We start from the raw sequence: 18,093 nt of genomic DNA, 5'->3' as shown, positions 1-18,093 counted from the left end.
CAATCTTTCACCTCAGCCTCCCAAAGTGCTGGAATTACAGGTGTGAACCACCGCACCTGGCCAAGGATGTATATTTATTTATATTTATTTATTTGTTTGTTTATTTTTTGAGACAGAGTCTCACTCTGTTGCCCAAGCTGGAGTGCAGTGGCGTGATCTCGGCTCAGTGCAACCTCCACCTCCTGGGTTCAAGTGATTCTCATGCCTCAGCCTCCCAAGTAGCTGGGACTACAGGTGTGTGCCACCAGGCCTGGCTAATTTTTGTATTTTTAGAAGAGACAGGGTTTCACCATGTTGGCCAGGCTGGCAAAGATGTATATTTAAACATGTTTGAAATATCAGAAATGTTCTGTGTGTTTGTCTGCTTAGGCTATCATGACAAAATACCACAGACTGGGTGGCTTAAACAGCACAAATTTATTTTCTCATGGTGCTGGAGGCTGGAAGTTCAAGATCAACCCAAGAGGGTTGGTTTCTGATGAAGCCTCTCTTCCTGGCTTGCAAATAGCTGCCTTCTCATTGCATCCTCACACGGCTTTTTCTCTGTATGCATGTGGAAAGAGAAAGATCTTTGATGTCAGTTCCTGTTCTTACAAGGACACCAATCCTATTGGATTAGGGCCCCTCCTTTATCAGCTTTTTAATCTTAGCCCATTAAAAGCCCTGTCTCCAAATATAGTCACAGTGGAAATTGGGGCTTCAACGTATGGATTTTGGGGGAACACAGTTCAGCCTGTAACAGTCTGTATCACCTATTATTAAGAATACTCTGGCTGGGCGCAGTAGCTCTCGCCCACTGTAATCCCAGCACTTTGGGAGGCCGAGGCGGGTGGATCACAAGGTCAAGAGATCGAGACCATCCTGGCCAACATGGTGAAACCCCGTCTCTACTAAAAATACAAAAATTAGCTGGGCGTGGTGGCGCATGCCTGTAGTCCCAGCTACTCGGGGGGCTGAGGCAGGAGAATCACTTGAACCTGGGATGCGGAGGCTGCAGTGAGCCAAGATCATGCCACTGCACTCCAGCCTGGGTGACAGAGTGAGTCTCTGTCTCAAAAAATACATATACACTTTCATTCTTTCATAAATGTTTAGTAAGCTGGGCAGCATGGCACACACATATAGTCCCAGCTACTCAGGAGCCTGAGACAGGAGGATCAATTGAGTCCAGGAATTCTGGGCTATAGTGCACTCTGATGATCCGGTGTCCACACTAAGTTTGGTAACAATGTGGTGTCCCCTGGGAGCATGGGACCACCAGGTTGCCTAAGGAGGGGCAAACCAGCCCAGATCAGAAGCAGAAAAGGTCAAAACTCTCGTGGTGATCATTAATGGGATTAAGCCTGTGAATAGCTATTGCACTCCAACCTGGGCAACACAGCTGAGACCCTACCTCTAAAAATTAAAATGTTTATTAAGCACTTACTCTGAGCCAGCACTATGCTAGATGCTAGGAATACTAAATGAATAAAATAGATCCAAACCTCAACAAGTTAATAGTCGGCTTGAGAAACAGACATAAACAAACAATTATAACAGTGTGTCAGTACAAATAATTAGAATACTGTGTCAGTGTGTAAAAAGCTATGAGAGTTGGAGTTAAGATTTCAGAAAGGGCCGGGCGGGATGGCTCATGCCTGTAATCCCAGCACTTTGGGAGGCCAAGGGGGGAGGATCACCTGAGGTCAGGAGTTCGAGCCCAGCCTGGCCAATATGATGAAACCCCATCTCTACTAAAAATGCAAAAATTAGCTGAGCGTGGTGGCGGGCACCTGAAATCACAGCTACTTGGGAGGCTGAGGTAGGAGAATTGCTTGAACTCAGAGGACAAAGTTTGAAGTGAACTGAGATGGTGCCACTGCACTTCAGTCTGGGTGACAGAGCAAGACTCCGTCTCAAAAAAAAAAAAAAAAAAAAAGGCCGGGCGCAGTGGCTCAAGCCTGTAATCTCAGCACTTTGGGAGGCCGAGATGGGCAGATCAGGAGGTTAGGAGATCGAGACTATCCTGGCTAACACGGTGAAACCCTGTCTCTACTAAAAAATACAAAAAACTAGCCGGGCGAGGTGGCAGGCGCCTGTAGTCCCAGCTACTCGGGAGGCTGAGGCAGGAGAATGGCATAAACTCAGGAGGCGGAACTTGCAGTGAGCTGAGATCCGGCCACTGCACTCCAGCCTGGGCGACAGAGCGAGACTCCATTTCAAAAACAAACAAACAAACAAAATATATATATATATAATATATATATACACACACACATATATATATTTCAGAAAGGCTTCAAAGAGAGGAGGTTTAAATTGGACTTTGAAGGATAAGGAGGCATTTTTCAGGATAAAATAGGAGACGAGGACATTGAAGGCAAAGGTGGAATACCCAGGAAAGTAGTCTATATGAAGAGATTGTATGATGAAGCTGAAAAGGGCAGTTTAGGACAGATTACCAACAGCCCTGAATGCCATTTAAGCACAGAGCTGAGGGATAGTCAGATTTGTTTTGTTTAAAGACAACTCTGGAGACAGTGGGTAAGGCAGATTGAGGATGGGGATTGTAGTATGGGGATGGATTAGAGAGTGAAGATTTCAAATAGCCAGACTTACCAGCGATTGGAGTTTTCTTGAACATTTTGCCTGTGTTCACTCTGTGATCATTCCAATAACTGGAATCCTTGTGTGTTCCTGTCACCTAATTTCTGCTGGTTCCCCCGATGTGTGTTCACGTGTGCCTCATTTTTTACTTTGTGCTGGACATTGTATTTGAAAACCTGTTCATTAAAATATTTTGAAGCCTAGGACAATTTCTGCCTCTAGAGAGGAATTTTATTTGCTTCTGTCAAGTACCCAGGAGCACTAGAATTCTGGGGTCACAGTAATCCAGATTCAAGGTTGGATATTTTCTAAGCCACTGAAACCAAGCCACAGACCTGTCAGACTATGCAAGGGCTGGTTTGCTTCTGGTTTATCCTTAACCCTAGGGTATAATCCTCTCAGGTCACACCTCAAAACAGGCAGTGGTTTACCAGTATTCCACCTTTGGTAGGCCCCGTACTCCAGCTCCCCCTGCCCAGCCCTACAAAACTTTCAGAAACACAACCCATTCTCTCCATTGCCTCTGCTAAATGGGCAGTTGCCTCCAGGCCCAAGTGGCCCAAATGCTGGGCTCACCTGTCTGGATTCGTGTCCTCTCTGGGATGTTAGCCTAGTAATTCTTTAGTATCTTGTTAGCTCTTTGATGCTTTTCAAATGTTTTGGCTCCTAGTGCAAGAGTTGGTACAATTTACCTAGTCTCCCATTTACTAACAACAGAAGTCCTCTGTTTTCATCTTGGGTCCCTTGCCCAGATGGTGTTTAGCTGGCGCCATGAGCTCAGTCTGCTCTTTGCTGTAGCATAGGGCTGCATATTGGGACGTGTGTCATGGGTTCCTAACCACATCTCTGACCCACTTTCAGCTCGTTGGTTCTGCTTGGGCCTTTCTGGACTCTGTTAACTAGGGAACCTGTCTTTCGTGGATAGGTACCTCTGGATCCTTTCACAATTAGGCCCAATCAAGAGGGACTGGATGTAAAAGTACTTTGTAGGCCGGGCGTAGTGGCTCATGTCTGTAATCCCAGCACTTTGGGAGGCCGAGGCGGGCAGATCACCTGAGGTCAGGAGTTCAAGACCAGCCTGGCCAACGTGGTGAAACCCCGTCTCTACTAAGAAAAAATATAAAATTAGCCAAGCATTGTGGCAGATGCCTGTAATCCGAGCTACTCGGGAGACTGAGGCCGGAGAATCACTTAAATCCAGGAGGTGGAGGTTGCAGTGAGCCGAGATCGCCCCATTGCACTCCAGCCTGGGCTAAAAAAGGGAAACTCCGTCTCAAAAAAAAGCACTCGGGAGGCTGAGACAGAATTGCTTGAACCTGGGAGGCAGAGGTTGCAGTGAGCCGAGATTGTGCCACTGCACTCCAGCCTGGGCGACAGAGTGAGACTCCGTCTCCAAAAAAAAAAAAAAAAAAGTGCTTTGTAAATTCTAGATCTCAGCAGACAGAAGGTTTTCTTAGTGTTGTGCTCTGTTTTGTTTCTGCTGCAAGAGTGTTATGAAATATGTGTCAAAGCCCTTGGCTCTGTCTCACCTACCCAGCACAATGCAAGAGGGATAGGAAAGCCCAGATCAGAAGGGGAGCAGGAGATGGCGGAGGCCTATGGAATAGAGTTACTGGATGTTGCCAAGAGTCTTGGACCCAAAGAAGGGGCTGAAGTGTTAGAACAGGGTATATTGATTTCCATCTGCGTCTGTCCTCTTTCCTGCCAGAGTGTTTGTGCTTCTTGACGACTGTGATCCATAGGCCTGGCAAGAGTTCTCTGGGGACCTTGTCCTTTCTCAGATAATTTATCCTGATGAAAAGGCTCATCTGTGCTCCAGAAAGCAGCACTAAACACTGAACTCGGAGCTAGAAGTTCTCTCTGTTCAGGAGCCATGTGCTTTCTGAACCTAAGGCTCTTCATCTATAGAATCTTTGCCTTTTCCTAGGACTAGCTAGGCATCAGGGATATAGCAATGAATAAAACGGACCAAAAACTTTGCCTTGTGAAGCGTATTTCTCAGTGTCATGAAATTCATTCAGGGTTCTCCAGGCCCAAGGGAAAGGGCGGGTACCAGCAGGGGAACAGAGGCAGCTTCACTGGTCCAGGAGCAGGGAGCATGCGAATACCACCCTTGCTGGGTGCTACAGCAGAGGCGCTTTCCTCAGCCCAACAGCTCATTGCAGGCATACAAGCAGCTTTGGGGAAAGTGTGAGGAACTCCTCTAAAGCAAGCTTGGAAATAATACTGTCTCCTGAGTGTATAACCGTAATATGACACAAAGTACATAGGAACAAGATTGCAGAGTTACCCTAAGGACTCAGATGGCCAGCCAGACTAAGTAACACTCTGGCCAATGGTTTATCAAAACCAGAAGAAGAATGTGGCGATCAGAAGGATTCACCTCCAGGTACCCATGTGCACGCAATTCTGGAGCACATACCTAGAAGCAGAATTGCTAGGATGGAATTTAACTTATCTTGACTTTACAAGATCATAGTTAAAAGTGGTTGTATCAGGCCGGGCGCGGTGGTTCATGACTGTAATCCCAGCACTTTGGGAGACCAAGCCAGGAGGATCATTTGAGGTCAGGAGTTCAAAACCACCCTGGCCAACATGGTAAAACCCTTGTCTCTACTAAAAATAGAAAAGTTAACTGGGCGTGGTGGCACACACCTATAATCCCAGCTACTTGGGAGGTTGAGGCAGAAGAATCTCTTGAACCCAGGAGATGGAGGTTGCAGTGAGCTGAGATCATGCCACTGCACTCCAGCCTGTGTGACTCTGTCTCAAAAAAAAAGTGGTTGTATACTCCCACCAACACTGGATTGCCTTTGCTCCACATCCACAGCAGTGCTTGATAGTTTTATACTTGTCAATTTTAGAGATTCTTATTGGCTAAAATGTAGTGGCAAGTAATAGTGATTTTAATTCGCATTCTCTAATTATTAATGACATTGCACAGCTTTTTTTTTCGATACAGGGTGTTGCTCTGTTGCACAGGCTGGAGTGCAGTGGTGCAATCATGGCTCACTGCGACCTCAACCTCCTGAGGTCAGGCTTTTCCCACCTTAGCCTCTCAAGTAGCTGGGACTACAGGTTTATGTGCCACCACACCTGGCTGATTTTCTAATTTTTCATAGAGATGGGGGTCTCCCTATGTTGCTCAAGTTGGTCTCAAACTCTTGGGCTCAAGCAATCCTTCCGCGTCAGCCTCCCAGTGTGCTGGGATTACAGGTGTGAGCTACTGCACCCGGGCTGCACAGCTTTTAACATGTTTATTAGCAATCTGGATTTCTGCTTTTGTGAAGCACCTGCTTAACTCTTTTTTTTTTTTTTTGAGACGGAGTCTCGCTCTGTCGCCCAGGCTGGAGTGCAGTGGCCGGATCTCAGCTCACTGCAAGCTCCTCCTCCTGGGTTTACGCCATTCTCCTGCCTCAGCCTCCCCAGTAGCTGGGACTACAGGCGCCCGCCACCTCGCCTGGCTAGTTTTTTGTATTTTTTAGTAGAGACGGGGTTTCACCGTGTTAGCCAGGATGGTCTCGATTTCCTGACCTCGTGATCCGCCCGTCTCGGCCTCCCAAAGTGCTGGGATTACAGGCCTGAGCCACCGCGCCCGGCAGCACCTGCTTAACTCTTGAGTCCATCTTTCTTTTAGGTTATCTTTTTCTTAATCTGTAAATTTCAATTTCTCTCAACATGTAAAAACATGCTTAAAAAATTAAAACATTTGTCTTGAGTCCCAAAGTTAGGACAAGTTATTCTAGCCTCCCTTTGTAGCCCCAGTTTGTAGAAAACAGGGTTGAAAAGCAGCATTAGTGGGACCAATGGTGATGGAAATGATCTTTCTTTGGGATCCGTGGAATTTGTTTTCTCACTCTTTTTAAGTTATCTATTCTATAGAAAAATGACCATAGCAACACAAGCTATAATTTTGGGAAGAAAAATTTATGTTCTTAAATTCACATAGTGGTTTCGATTTGTGTAAGAAATTGATAAGGTATATTATATAGTTAAGCAACAATGAATGATGAAGATTCCACTCATCAGAGAAAGTGTGTGTGTGTGTGTGTGTGTGTGTGTGTGTGTGTATACACATACAATGTATCTAGATTACAGTAAGTCAGGGATAAAGTCTACAGTAGAAACTATTCTATATATATATATATATATATATATATATTTTTTTTTTTTTTTTTTTTTTTTTTTTTCCTGAGACGGAGTCTCGCTCTGTCGCCCAGGCTGGAGTGCAGTGGCTTGATCTCGACTCACTGCAACCTCTGCCTCCCGGGTTCAAGTGATCCTCTTTCCTAGCCTGCCAAGTAGCTGGGATTACAGGTACCCACGACCATGTCCAGCTAATTTTTGTATTTTTAGTAGAGATGAGGTTTCACCGTGTTAGCCAGGCTGCTCTCGAACTCCTGACCTCAGGTGATCTGCCCACCTTGGCTTCCCAAAGTGCTGGGATTACAGGCATGAGCCACTGAGCCTGGCTGATTTGTTTTTTTTTTTTTAATTTAATTATTATTTTTTTACAGATAGGATCTCACTCTATCAACCAGGGTGGACTACAGTGACGCACAAATAACACTGTAAATGGAACTCCTGGTCTTAAGCCATCCTCCTGCCTCAACCTCCCAAAGTGGTGAGATTACAGGTGTGAGCCACTGCTGCCAGCCAACTTTTTAGTTTTTAATTTTTTAGTTATATATTGCCTCTTGTGTTGAAACATACATACTGCTTTTTGTAAAGAAGCTCAATTATTTTTTAGTATTGATTTGGTATTTAGCAACCTTGCTAAATACCCTTATAATAATTGATCCATACATCCTTTTGGATTTTCTTTTCTTCTCCTTTTTTTTGAGACAGGGTCTTGCTCTTTTGCTCAGGCTGGAGTGCAGTGGTGCAATCACAGCTCACTACAGCCTTGATCTCCTGAGGTCAAGTGATTCCCTCACCTTAGCCTCCTGAGTAGGTGGAACTACAGGTGCCCGCCACCATGCCCAGCTACATTTTTTGGTTTTTAGTAGAGACGAGATCTTGCTATGTTATCAGGCTGGTCTCGAACTGCTTAGTTCAAGCAATCCTCCCGCTTCTGCCTCCCACAGTGCATTGGGATTTTCTATGTATAAAATCATGTAATCTACATATAGTAATAGCTTTGGGCCGGGCGCGGTGGCTCAAGCCTGTAATCCCAGCACTTTGGGAGGCCGAGGCGGGCGGATCACGAGGTCAGGAGATGGAGACCATCCTGGCTAACATGGTGAAACCCCGTCTCTACTAAAAATACAAAAAACTAGCAGGGCGTGGTGGCGGGCGCCTGTAGTCCCAGCTACTTGGGAGGCTGAGGCGGGAGAATGGCGTGAACCCGGGAGGCGGAGCTTGCAGTGAGCCGAGATCACGCCACTGCACTCCAGCCTGGAGACACAGCGAGACTCCGTCTCAAAAAAAAAAAAAAAAAAAGTAATAGCTTTGTTTCTTCCTTTACAATCCTTACACATTTTAATTCTGTTTCTTGGATATCACACTAGACAGGACCTTTCAGTACCGTAAGAATACATATGGTGAGAGCAGACATCCTCATATCATTGCTAGTCTCAAAGGGAAAAAAAGCCTTCAATATTTCATCAAGACTGCCTGCTGTAAGCTTTTTTGCAGCTACCCTTTATCACATTAAAGTTCTCTTCTATTCATAGTCTTGAAGAGTTTTAATTTTAATGGATGTTAAATTTTATCAAAAGCTTTTCCACGTCTATTAGGATAATCATGTAATTTTCCTAACTTATTTGCTTAATACAGAAAATTACATCGATTTTTCAAATGTTAAACCAATCTTGTAATTTTGGAATAAACGTAACTTGGTCAAATGCATTAACCTTTCAAATTATTATTAGACCAAATTTGCCAATGTGTATTTTTAGTATTTGCACATATGTTAATGAGTTAGATTGGCCTATAACCTGCCTATCTTTGTTGGATGTTTGGTATCAACATTATGTCAGCCTTCTAAAATATATTGAGTAGCTGAGTGCGGAGGCCCAGGCAGGCAGATCACCTGAGGTCAGGAGTTCAAAGCCAGCCTGGCCAAGATGGCAAAACCCAGTCTCTACTAAAAATACAAACATTAGCTGGGCATGGTCAGGGGCATCTGTAATCCCAGTTACTCAGGAGGGTGAGGCACGATAATTGCTTGAACCCAGGAGGTGGAGGTTGCAGTGAGCCAAGATCGCGCCACTGCACTCCAGCCTGGGTGACAGAGCGAGACTCCATCTCAAAAAAAAAAAAAAAAAAAGTGTTGACACAATCTTGGCTCACTGCAGGCTTGACCTCCCATGCTCAAGTGATCCTCCCGCCTCAGCCTCCTGAGAAGCCGGGACCTCAGATGCGTGCCACCATGCCCAGCTAGTTTTTGTAATTTTTTTTCGCAGAGACAGGGTTTCACCAGTTGCTCAGGCTGGTCTCCAACTCCTGACCTCAAACGATCTGCCCGCCTTGCCCTCCCACAGTGCTGGGTTTACAGGTGTAAGCCACCATGCCTGACCTGCACTACCTAATAAAACATTTTTAAAAAAATATCTCGGCTGGGCGCAATGGCTCACGCCTGTAATCCCAACGCTTTGGGAGGCTGAGGTGGGCAGATCACCTGAGATCAGGAGTTCGAGGCCAACCTGGCCAACATGGCGAAAGCCCGTCTCTGCTAAAAATACAAATACAAAAATTAGCAGGGCATGAGGCTGGCACTGTGGCTACTCGGGAGGCTGAGGTGGGAGGATCACTTGAGATCAGGAGGCAGAGGCTGCAGTAAGCCAAACTTATGCCACTGCACTCCAGCCTGGGCAACAGAGCAAGACTCAGTCTCCAAAAAAAAAAAAACTCATTTGAAAATCCATGAGTAAAATTAAAATTTCAAATTTTATTCATTACCATTGCCCAGTTTGCAAAATAAGAAATGATTATTTTTATCATTTCATGCTTTGCCACTGTCAGTTTGAAAGTTACTAGCTTTTTTCAAGGCTGGGTGCAGTGGCTCACGCCTGTAGTCCCAGCACTTTGGGAGGCGGAGGCAGGCAGATCACTTGAGGCCAGGAGTTTGAGACCAGCCAAGGCAATATGGCGAAACTCTGTCTCTACTAAAAATACAAAAATTTTCCAGGCGTGGTGGCACACACCTGTAATCCCAGCTACTCGGGAGGTTGAGGCAGGAGAATCACTTGAACCTGGGAGGTGGAGGTTACAGTGAGCTGAGATCATACCACTGCCCTCCAGCTAGGTGATAGAGCAGAAGAAGAAAAAAAGAAGAGAAATGAAAGTTATTTGCTTTTTCCATATTCATTTAGTAATTTCTCTAGAATAGTTTTGACCAATTTTTCATTCTGTACTGAATGAAAATATTCTGTGTGGCTGCTGTTCAGTGTAGTAACCACATGTGCTATTGAGCATTTGAAGTGTGGCTAATACAACGAAGAAACTGAATTTTTAATTTTGTTTAATTTTACTTCATTTAAATGTAAATTGATCCTCATGTGACAGCTCTCCTGGCCCCTCAATGTCACATGGCTGGTGGCTACCATATTAGATAGCATAGTTGTAGAAATTATAACTTGCATCCCTTTCTTGTCAATGTCTGGTTTTAACATTATTGTTATCTTCTTCCCAGGCAATTAAAGAACCTTAGAACACTAACTCATTTGTTTCTCTCCTCATATATACGCTACAGTTAATATTTTTAAATTCTCCCTATATATTTAAAATTCCAAAAGCTATTATTGTCTTGTTTCCCTCTTGTTCAATCCATCCTATGACCACTCTGGTTTTCCTTATGTTCCTTGAATAACAAGACTTACTTCAGAGCCTTTGCACGTGCTCCTCGGTCTGCTGAGAACATCTTTCCCTCACATCTCTGTACAGATGGCTCCTTCCCGTCATTCAGATGCCCGCTCAGATCAACATCCTCAACGAGGCCTCCCCTGACCCTCTGTTGCAGCATTTGGTGGTTGCCTACCCAACAACAATGTGGTGATCCTTCCTGAGGACCTTCTCTTTGTTTCGTTACCAGGCCTCCTCTGAGGCCCCTGCGTTTAGAAGCGAGTCCTAATTGGTAAGCCAATCCAGGTGATTTCAGCCACCTTGCCAGTGATTGTTTTTATTTTTAAATTTTTATTTATTTATTTATTTATTTATTTATTTATTTATTTGAGACAGCGTTTTGCTCTTGTTCCCCAGGCTGGAGTACAATGGCACTATCTCAGCTCACTGCAACCTCCTGAGTTCCAGCAGTTCTCCTGCCTTAGCCTTCGGAGTAGCTGGGATTACAGGTGCCCGCCACCACACTAATTTTTTGTATTTTTAGTAAAGACAGGGTTTCGCCATGTTGGCCAGGGTGGTCTCCATCTCCGTACCTCAGGTGATCCACCCACCTCGGTCTCCCAAAGTGCTGGGATTACAAGCGTGAGCCACCATGCCCAGCCCCTAATTATTATTATTTTTTTAATTTTGTAGAGACAGGGTCTTGCCATGGTTCCCAGGCTGGTCTCAAACCCCTGGGCTCAAGCAATTTGCCCCCCTTGGCCTCCCAAAGTGCTGCGACTACAGTTGTGAGCCACTGTGCCTGGCCTTGGTGATCAGTTTTAAGCGTGAACACGTGACGCTGCTCTAGTAAATGAGTTGTGAAGTGAAGCTTACTGGGGTGAATTCCGGGAAAGTTTTTCTATCACCAGGAATAGATGATCTCTTCTCCAGTGACCTCTGTCATGCATTACATCCTTAGATGTAATGCTTGGCACAGTGGCAGCCATCTTTTTTTTTTTTTTTTTTTTAATTTATTTTTTTTTTTTGAGACAGAGTCTCGCTTAGTCGCCCAGGCTGGAGTGCAATGGCGCGATCTCGGCTCACTGCAAGCTCCGCCTCCCGGGTTCACGCCATTCTCCTGCCTCAGCCTCCCGAGTAGCTGGGACTACAGGCGCCCGCCGCCTCGTCCGGCTAATTTTTTGCATTTTTAGTAGAGACGGGGTTTCACCGTGTTAGCCAGGATGGTCTCGATTTCCTGACCTCGTGATCCGCCCGCCTCGGCCTCCCAAAGTGCTGGGATTACAGGCGTGAGCCACCGCGCCTGGCCAATGGCAGCCATCTTGTGGCTACAAGAGGCGCCAGCCTGAGGCCAAGGCTGAAGGTAACAGAACAGAGAGCAGCAAAGTGCCTGGTTCTTCAAAGATGTCCGTGAGTCCCTGAAATGGCCAGTTCTGGAGCTGCCCAGTTTCCACGTTTCTTATCACTTGAAGCCAAAAGCAGTCTAATTTTTACCTTCCCTGATGTGGCTCTCCTCACCCCACACCTCCCCCGACATTCCCTCCCACTCAGGTTCTTCAGAGTATGTGTCTCTACTGGAAACTACTTTATTTTTCATTTAACAAATACTTGGCCAGGCGTGGTGGCTCACGCCTGTAATCCCAGCACTTCGGGAGGCCGAGGCTGGCAGATCACCTGAGGTCAGGAGTTCGAGACCAGCCTGGCCAATATGATGAAACCCTATCTCTACTGAAAATATAAAAAATTAACTGGGCGTGATGGCACACACCTGTAATCCCAGCTACTTGGGAGGCTGAGGCAGGAGAATCACTTGAACCCAGGAGGTGGAGGTTGCAGTGAGCCGAGATCGTGCCACTGCGCTCCAGCCTGGGTGATAGAGTGAGACTCCATCTCAAAAAAAAAAAAAAAAAATTTCTGTGGTGTTTACTATGTGCTAGGTAGTGCTTGAAGTGTTTTACATATATTAACTCCTTTCATTCTTAGAGCTATCCTGTGTGATAGATGCTTTTATTATCCCACCTTACAGAGGAGGAGGCCCAGGCACAGAGGTTAAATAGCTTTCTCGTGATCAGAGGTGCAGCCAGGGCTGGGCTTTGAACCCAGAGCTTTCAGCCTGTGGAGTCAGTGCCCATAACCACTCTTTGCCTCTGTGTAGTTTTTCCACATTGGTTTACTTGCTTTCTGCCTGAGGAGTCAGAATAGAGATTTCTGAGAGCAGGGATCCTGATTGTCTTGTTCCCTACATGGTCCCAGGGCACTCAGTAGTTGGTAGTCTTTGTTGAATGAATGGAGGGATGGATGAATGAATGCATGAATGAATGAATGAATGAATGAATGGTAGACTCTGTTTCCTTGAGGATGGAGCAGTTTCTTGTTTGCATCATGGCCCTGGGCTTGGAAGAGGGCTGAGCCTTCCTCAGGATGTATTGATCGAGCCTGTGGAGTGAGCTGAACTCTGGACCCCTGATGCCACCCCCACTCTGAGGCCCTCGGGGAGGCCTGTGCTGAGGTCTCAGGAGCCCTCAAAAGCGTGGCCCTTTGTTTGGGTTTGCCCTCTGGTTGCCGGGTGCTCCCTTGGCAGGCTCCCTCATCCCTTCGCTGCAGAAGAAAGGGAACTGGTCCTCTTCCCCCTTGGCACTATGTGTGCTCATTGGAAGTTCCCAAGGCCAGGCCCAGTGGGCGGCCCGAGCTGCCATCGTTAATCACACAGCCTGCTGCTGCCTGCCCACGCGGCTAGCTTTGAGGGCCGGCCAGAGCCTCTGGTGGGAACTGCTCTCTGCTCTAATTGGGCCTCTCCTGGGAGGCGGCAGGCCCTGATTCCCACTTGTCTTTACTCTGGCGACTGCTTGGCCCTCTCGAGGAGGACAGCATGCTTCCTGGTCTGGCCAGCTCTATGGACAGCCAGGGCAGAAGTTCACCCTTGTTCTACAGATGGAGAAACAGAAACCCTGGGGCAGACCGGGTCCATGTCCAAGGCCACGACAAGGTTGCCAGGAGTAACCACCAGAAAGCCAAGTGACATGGCTTTGCTCCTCACTCTGCTGGCAGCTGGAATGAGTTCCCACAGGAAAAAGGACCTCCCTTTGGCTCCCCTGGCTTCCCAGGCCCTGCCAAATGCCAGACACCAGACTCTAACTTCTGGCATTCATGGAGAACTGTCCATGTGAGAACTGTCACCCACCCTAGAGACCCTGCCAACCTGAAAAAGGTGGAGGAGAGCATGACCAGCAGGAGCACACTGCAGGCCCCTCTGACACGGAGCGGGACAAGCTGGTGACCACATACCACTGTGACTTCCCTGTCCTGTGCCTCAACTTACCCTTCCTGGAAAATGGAAAGAGTTTCAGATACATGATGTCAGGGACCAGGGGAGGCTTGTCTGTGAGGGACTTGCAACGTGCTTTCCCCAGGCAGACTCAGAGAGACTCTCCGGGCAGGACGAGCGTGATCATAGGCTGGCCCCGACCTCCATTTGCGGCTGAAATCACCCCTGCAAAATTCCAAAGATCACGTGCCTCGCACAGTCGGACTTCCTCCAGCAGGAAGGCCCTCGCGACTTCCCACCGTGCTCTACTCCCTGTTTTGTTCTTCTACCCCTTCCCCGCCTTCCCCACCTTTTGTCAGATGGGTCATTTTTTCACTGAGCCCTCCCGCCTCCCTGAGTCACACTGTGGACCTAGTCTACTCTCTCAGCACTTGGAATAAACGAGTAAGTCCTCCTTTTTCTTTCATCAACTTTCCAAAAACAAAATACAACCAGAGTGCCGCTCCTGAACCTTCTCTCCTCCTGGCTGAATGTCTTTAGTCCCCTCAGCTGACCCTCACGTGACAGCTCTCCTGGCCCCTCAATGTCACAGGTGCTTTTCTTAGGACATTTGTGGGGGTTTGGAAGGGGTTGCACTTCTCTAGGTGCTGCCTGAACTCAGAGGAGCACACACGCCTCCTCGCCCAGGCACACACGAACATTTGCAGGACAGTACTGGGGGATGCACAGAGGCCCATGTCTGAAAGTTTACAAGCAATTGTACAAGCAAACCATTCAATAAGCAAATCTCCACTCTGACCTTCATGATGACTTGGAAGGCCAAGTTTGAATTTAGATTTCTTGGACTCTTCAGAGTTCTGTTTGAGAATGTGCTGGGGCCAGGAGAGGAGCCCTGCTGACCCCAACCTGGTCCCTCTCCTTGTATCCCCAGGCTGTACTTGTAATGCAGGGGATTTCAGGGATCCATGTGTGGCCCCCTGAGACCACACGTTCTGGTTCTGTTCACAATCCCTTAGCCTCCTCTCAGACCCCATCGCTTGCGGAGCAGGGGTTTGGGGCCTTTTGGGCAATAGATTCTGGGGTCCCCGGTGCCAAGCGTGGTGTGAGTGTGGCTTCTGAGTGGGCATGTCCCTTGGCCCTGAGGAACATTACCCCATAGGGAAGATCACAGCCCTTCTTGCCCAGGTCTGAGGACCTCAGTGACTTGCTAACATCATGCCTCTCTCAGTTTAGTCACCCTGAGCTGGTCCCCAGTGTCATTTTTCTGATAGAAGTACTACTCCAGGCCAGGCACGGTGGCTAATGCCTGTAATCCCAGCACTTTGGGAGGCCAAGGCGGGCGGATCACGAGGTCAGGAGATCGAGACCATCCTGGCTAACACGTTGAAACCCCATCTCTGGCCGGGTGCCGTGGCTCACGCCTGTAATCCCAGCACTTTGGGAGGCTGAGGCGGGTGGATCACCCGAGGTCGGGAGTTTAAGACCAGCCTGACCAAAATGGAGAAACCCGTCTCTACTAAAAACACAAAATTAGCCAGGCATGGTGGCGCATGCCTGCAATCCCAGCTACTTGGGAGGCTGAGGCAGGAGAATCGCTTGAACCCGGGAGGTGGAGGTTGCGGTGAGCCGAGATCACGCCATTGCACTCCAGCCTGGGCAAAAAGAGCGAAACTCCGTCTCAAAAAAAAAAAAAAAAGAAACCCCATCTCTACTAAAAATACACAAAATTAGCCGGGCGAGATGGCGGGCTCCAGTAGTCCCAGCTACTTGGGAGACTGAGGCAGGAGAATGGTGTGAACCCGGGCAGCGGAGGTTGCAGTGAGCCAAGATTGCACCACTGCACTCCAGCCTGGGCGACAGAGCGAGACTCCGTCTCAAAAAAAAAAAGTACTACTCCATTTGTTCAGATGGGTTTGGGGGCACAAGGACAGACTTGGCCTTTGTAAAAACTGAGTATCATATTTCTTTTTTTTTTTTTTTTTTTTTGAGACGGAGTCTCGCTCTGTCACCCAGGCTGGAGTGCTGTGGCCGGATCTCAGCTCACTGCAAGCTCCGCCTCCCGGGTTCCCGCCATTCTCCTGCCTCAGCCTCCCGAGTAGCCGGGACTACAGGCGCCCGCCACCTCGCCCGGCTAGTTTTTTTTTTGTATTTTTTAGTAGAGACAGGGTTTCACCGTGTTAGCCAGGATGGTCTCGATCTCCTGACCTCGTGATCCGCCCGTCTCGGCCTCCCAAAGTGCTGGGATTACAGGCTTGAGCCACCGCGCCCGGCGAGTATCATATTTCTAACCTGTTGAAATTCTTTTGAGCTCCAATTCTATCCTCCAGAATTCTGAGCTAACTACAAGTGCCACCTGCCATGTGCACCTTTGTTGGATGTGTCATTTGTACCCCCAACCAAGACCTTCACCAGTCTCAACCCCAGAGCCTGGCTGCTTCACTTGGCATCACACTCCTCTCTGCCTGTGGTGGCTGGTCCCAGGGTGCAGTGTTAGTGGCACTAAAAGCAAGCTGATGAGGGGTGCAGTGGTGGGGAGTGTGAACAATGCTTTGGAAACTGTGACGCTCCTGTTCTTGTTTCCTGAGTCGCTAGTTGACTGTTTCCCAGCCTGTTGGCTTAGCTGACTTAACCTGCAGGTGGCAGGTCACTCTGCACAGCACTGCACACAGGACTGCTGAGGACAGTGGGCTTGATGAGGAAACTTAGGAGATTTCTGCTCAACCCTTGGATGGCCAAGAAATTCCTTCCAGAGTAACCCTCAAATCCTTAGGCTTTATTAAGCCATGATTCATAAGCTTAGTAATAACTGTCACACAGCCAGATACTATGCACAGTTCTCAACAGCATTATTTCATTTAATTCTCATGACAACCCACAGATGTATGTAGGCATTACCTTTACTGTTTTTCTTTCTTTTTCTTTTCTTTCCTTTCTTTTTTTTTTTTTTTTTTTTGAGATGGAGTTTCGCTCTCGTTACCTAGGCTGGAGTGCAGTGGCGTGATCTCGGCTCACTGTAACCTCTGCCTCCTAGGTTCAAGCGATTCTCCTGCCTCAGCGTCTCAAGTAGCTGGGATTACAGGCTGCCACAACACCCAGCTAATTTTGTATTTTTAGTAGAGATGGGGTTTCACCATGTTGGCCAGGCTGGTCTCGAACTCCTGACTGCAGGTGATCCACCAGCCTCAGCCTCCCAAAGTGCTGGGATTACAGGTGTGAGCCACCGCGCCTGGCCTAACCTTTTGAAAAAATCAGCCAGGCGCAGTGGCTCATACCTGTAATCCCAGCACTTTGGGAGGCTGAGGTGGGCAGAACACTTGAGGCCAGGAGTTCAAGACCGGCCTGGCCAACATGATGAAACCCCGCCTCTACTAAAAACACAAAAAATAGCAGGGAGTGTGGTGGTGTGCACCTGTAATTCCAGCTAGTTGGGAGGCTGAAGCAGGAGAATCATTTGAACACAGGAGGTGGAGGTTGCAGTGAGCCAAGATCACGCCACTGCACTCCAGCCTGGGTGACAGAACAAGACTCCATCTCAAAAAAAAAAAAAGAAAAACGATTACGCCTGTAATCCCAGCACTTTGGGAGGCCAAGGCAGGAGGAGGCAAAGAGGTCAAGGCTACAGGGAGCTATGGTCGCACCACTGCACTCCAGACTGGGCAACAGAGGAGACCTTGTCTCAAAAACAGGAGGAACCTGAAGTTCAGTGAATTTCATCGAGGTTGCAGTGTGGGGAAGTCACTCATTCAAGATGTCCTACTTCAACCCAGTATTTCTTTTTTTTTTTTTGAGACGGAGTCTTGCTGTCGTCCAGGCTGGAATGAAAGAGGCATGATCTTGTCACCGCAAGCTCCGCCTCCCAGGTTCATGCCATTCTCCCGCCTCAGCCTCCCAAGTAGCTGGGACTACAGGCACCCACCGCCACGCCTGGCTAATTTTTTTTTATTTTTTATTTTTTATTTTTTTTGAGACGGAGTCTTACTCTGTCGCCCAGACTGGAGTGCAGTGGCGCGCTCGCTGCAAGCTCCACCTCCTGGGTTCTCGCCATTCTCCTGCCTCAGCCTCCCGAGTAGTTGGGACTATAGGCGCTTGCCACTACGCCCGGCTAATTTTTTGTATTTTTAGTAGAGACGGGGTTTCACCATGTTAACCAGGGTGGTCTGGATCTCCTGACCTCATGATCCGCCCGCCTCAGCCTCCCAAAGTGCAGAGATTACAGGCGTGAGCCACCGCGCCTGGCCAATTTTTTATTTTTTGTAGAGATAGAGTCTCACTATGTTGCCCAGGCTGGTCTTGAACTCCTGGGCTCCCTCTTCAGCCCTGCAAAATGCTGGGATTGCAGGTGTGAGTCTCCAGGCCAGCTGCAGTAATTACTTTAAAAGCAGAAATGTGAGGCCCTGTGGGCTGCAGGCTTGAGCCCTGGGGACTACCATGGTGAGGAGGTTGGATCACCTGAGGTC

Source organism: Macaca nemestrina, chromosome 2 (genome assembly GCF_043159975.1).
Source record: "Macaca nemestrina isolate mMacNem1 chromosome 2, mMacNem.hap1, whole genome shotgun sequence".
NCBI classification, from domain to species: Eukaryota; Metazoa; Chordata; class Mammalia; order Primates; family Cercopithecidae; genus Macaca; species Macaca nemestrina.
This window is presented reverse-complemented; position numbering follows the sequence as displayed.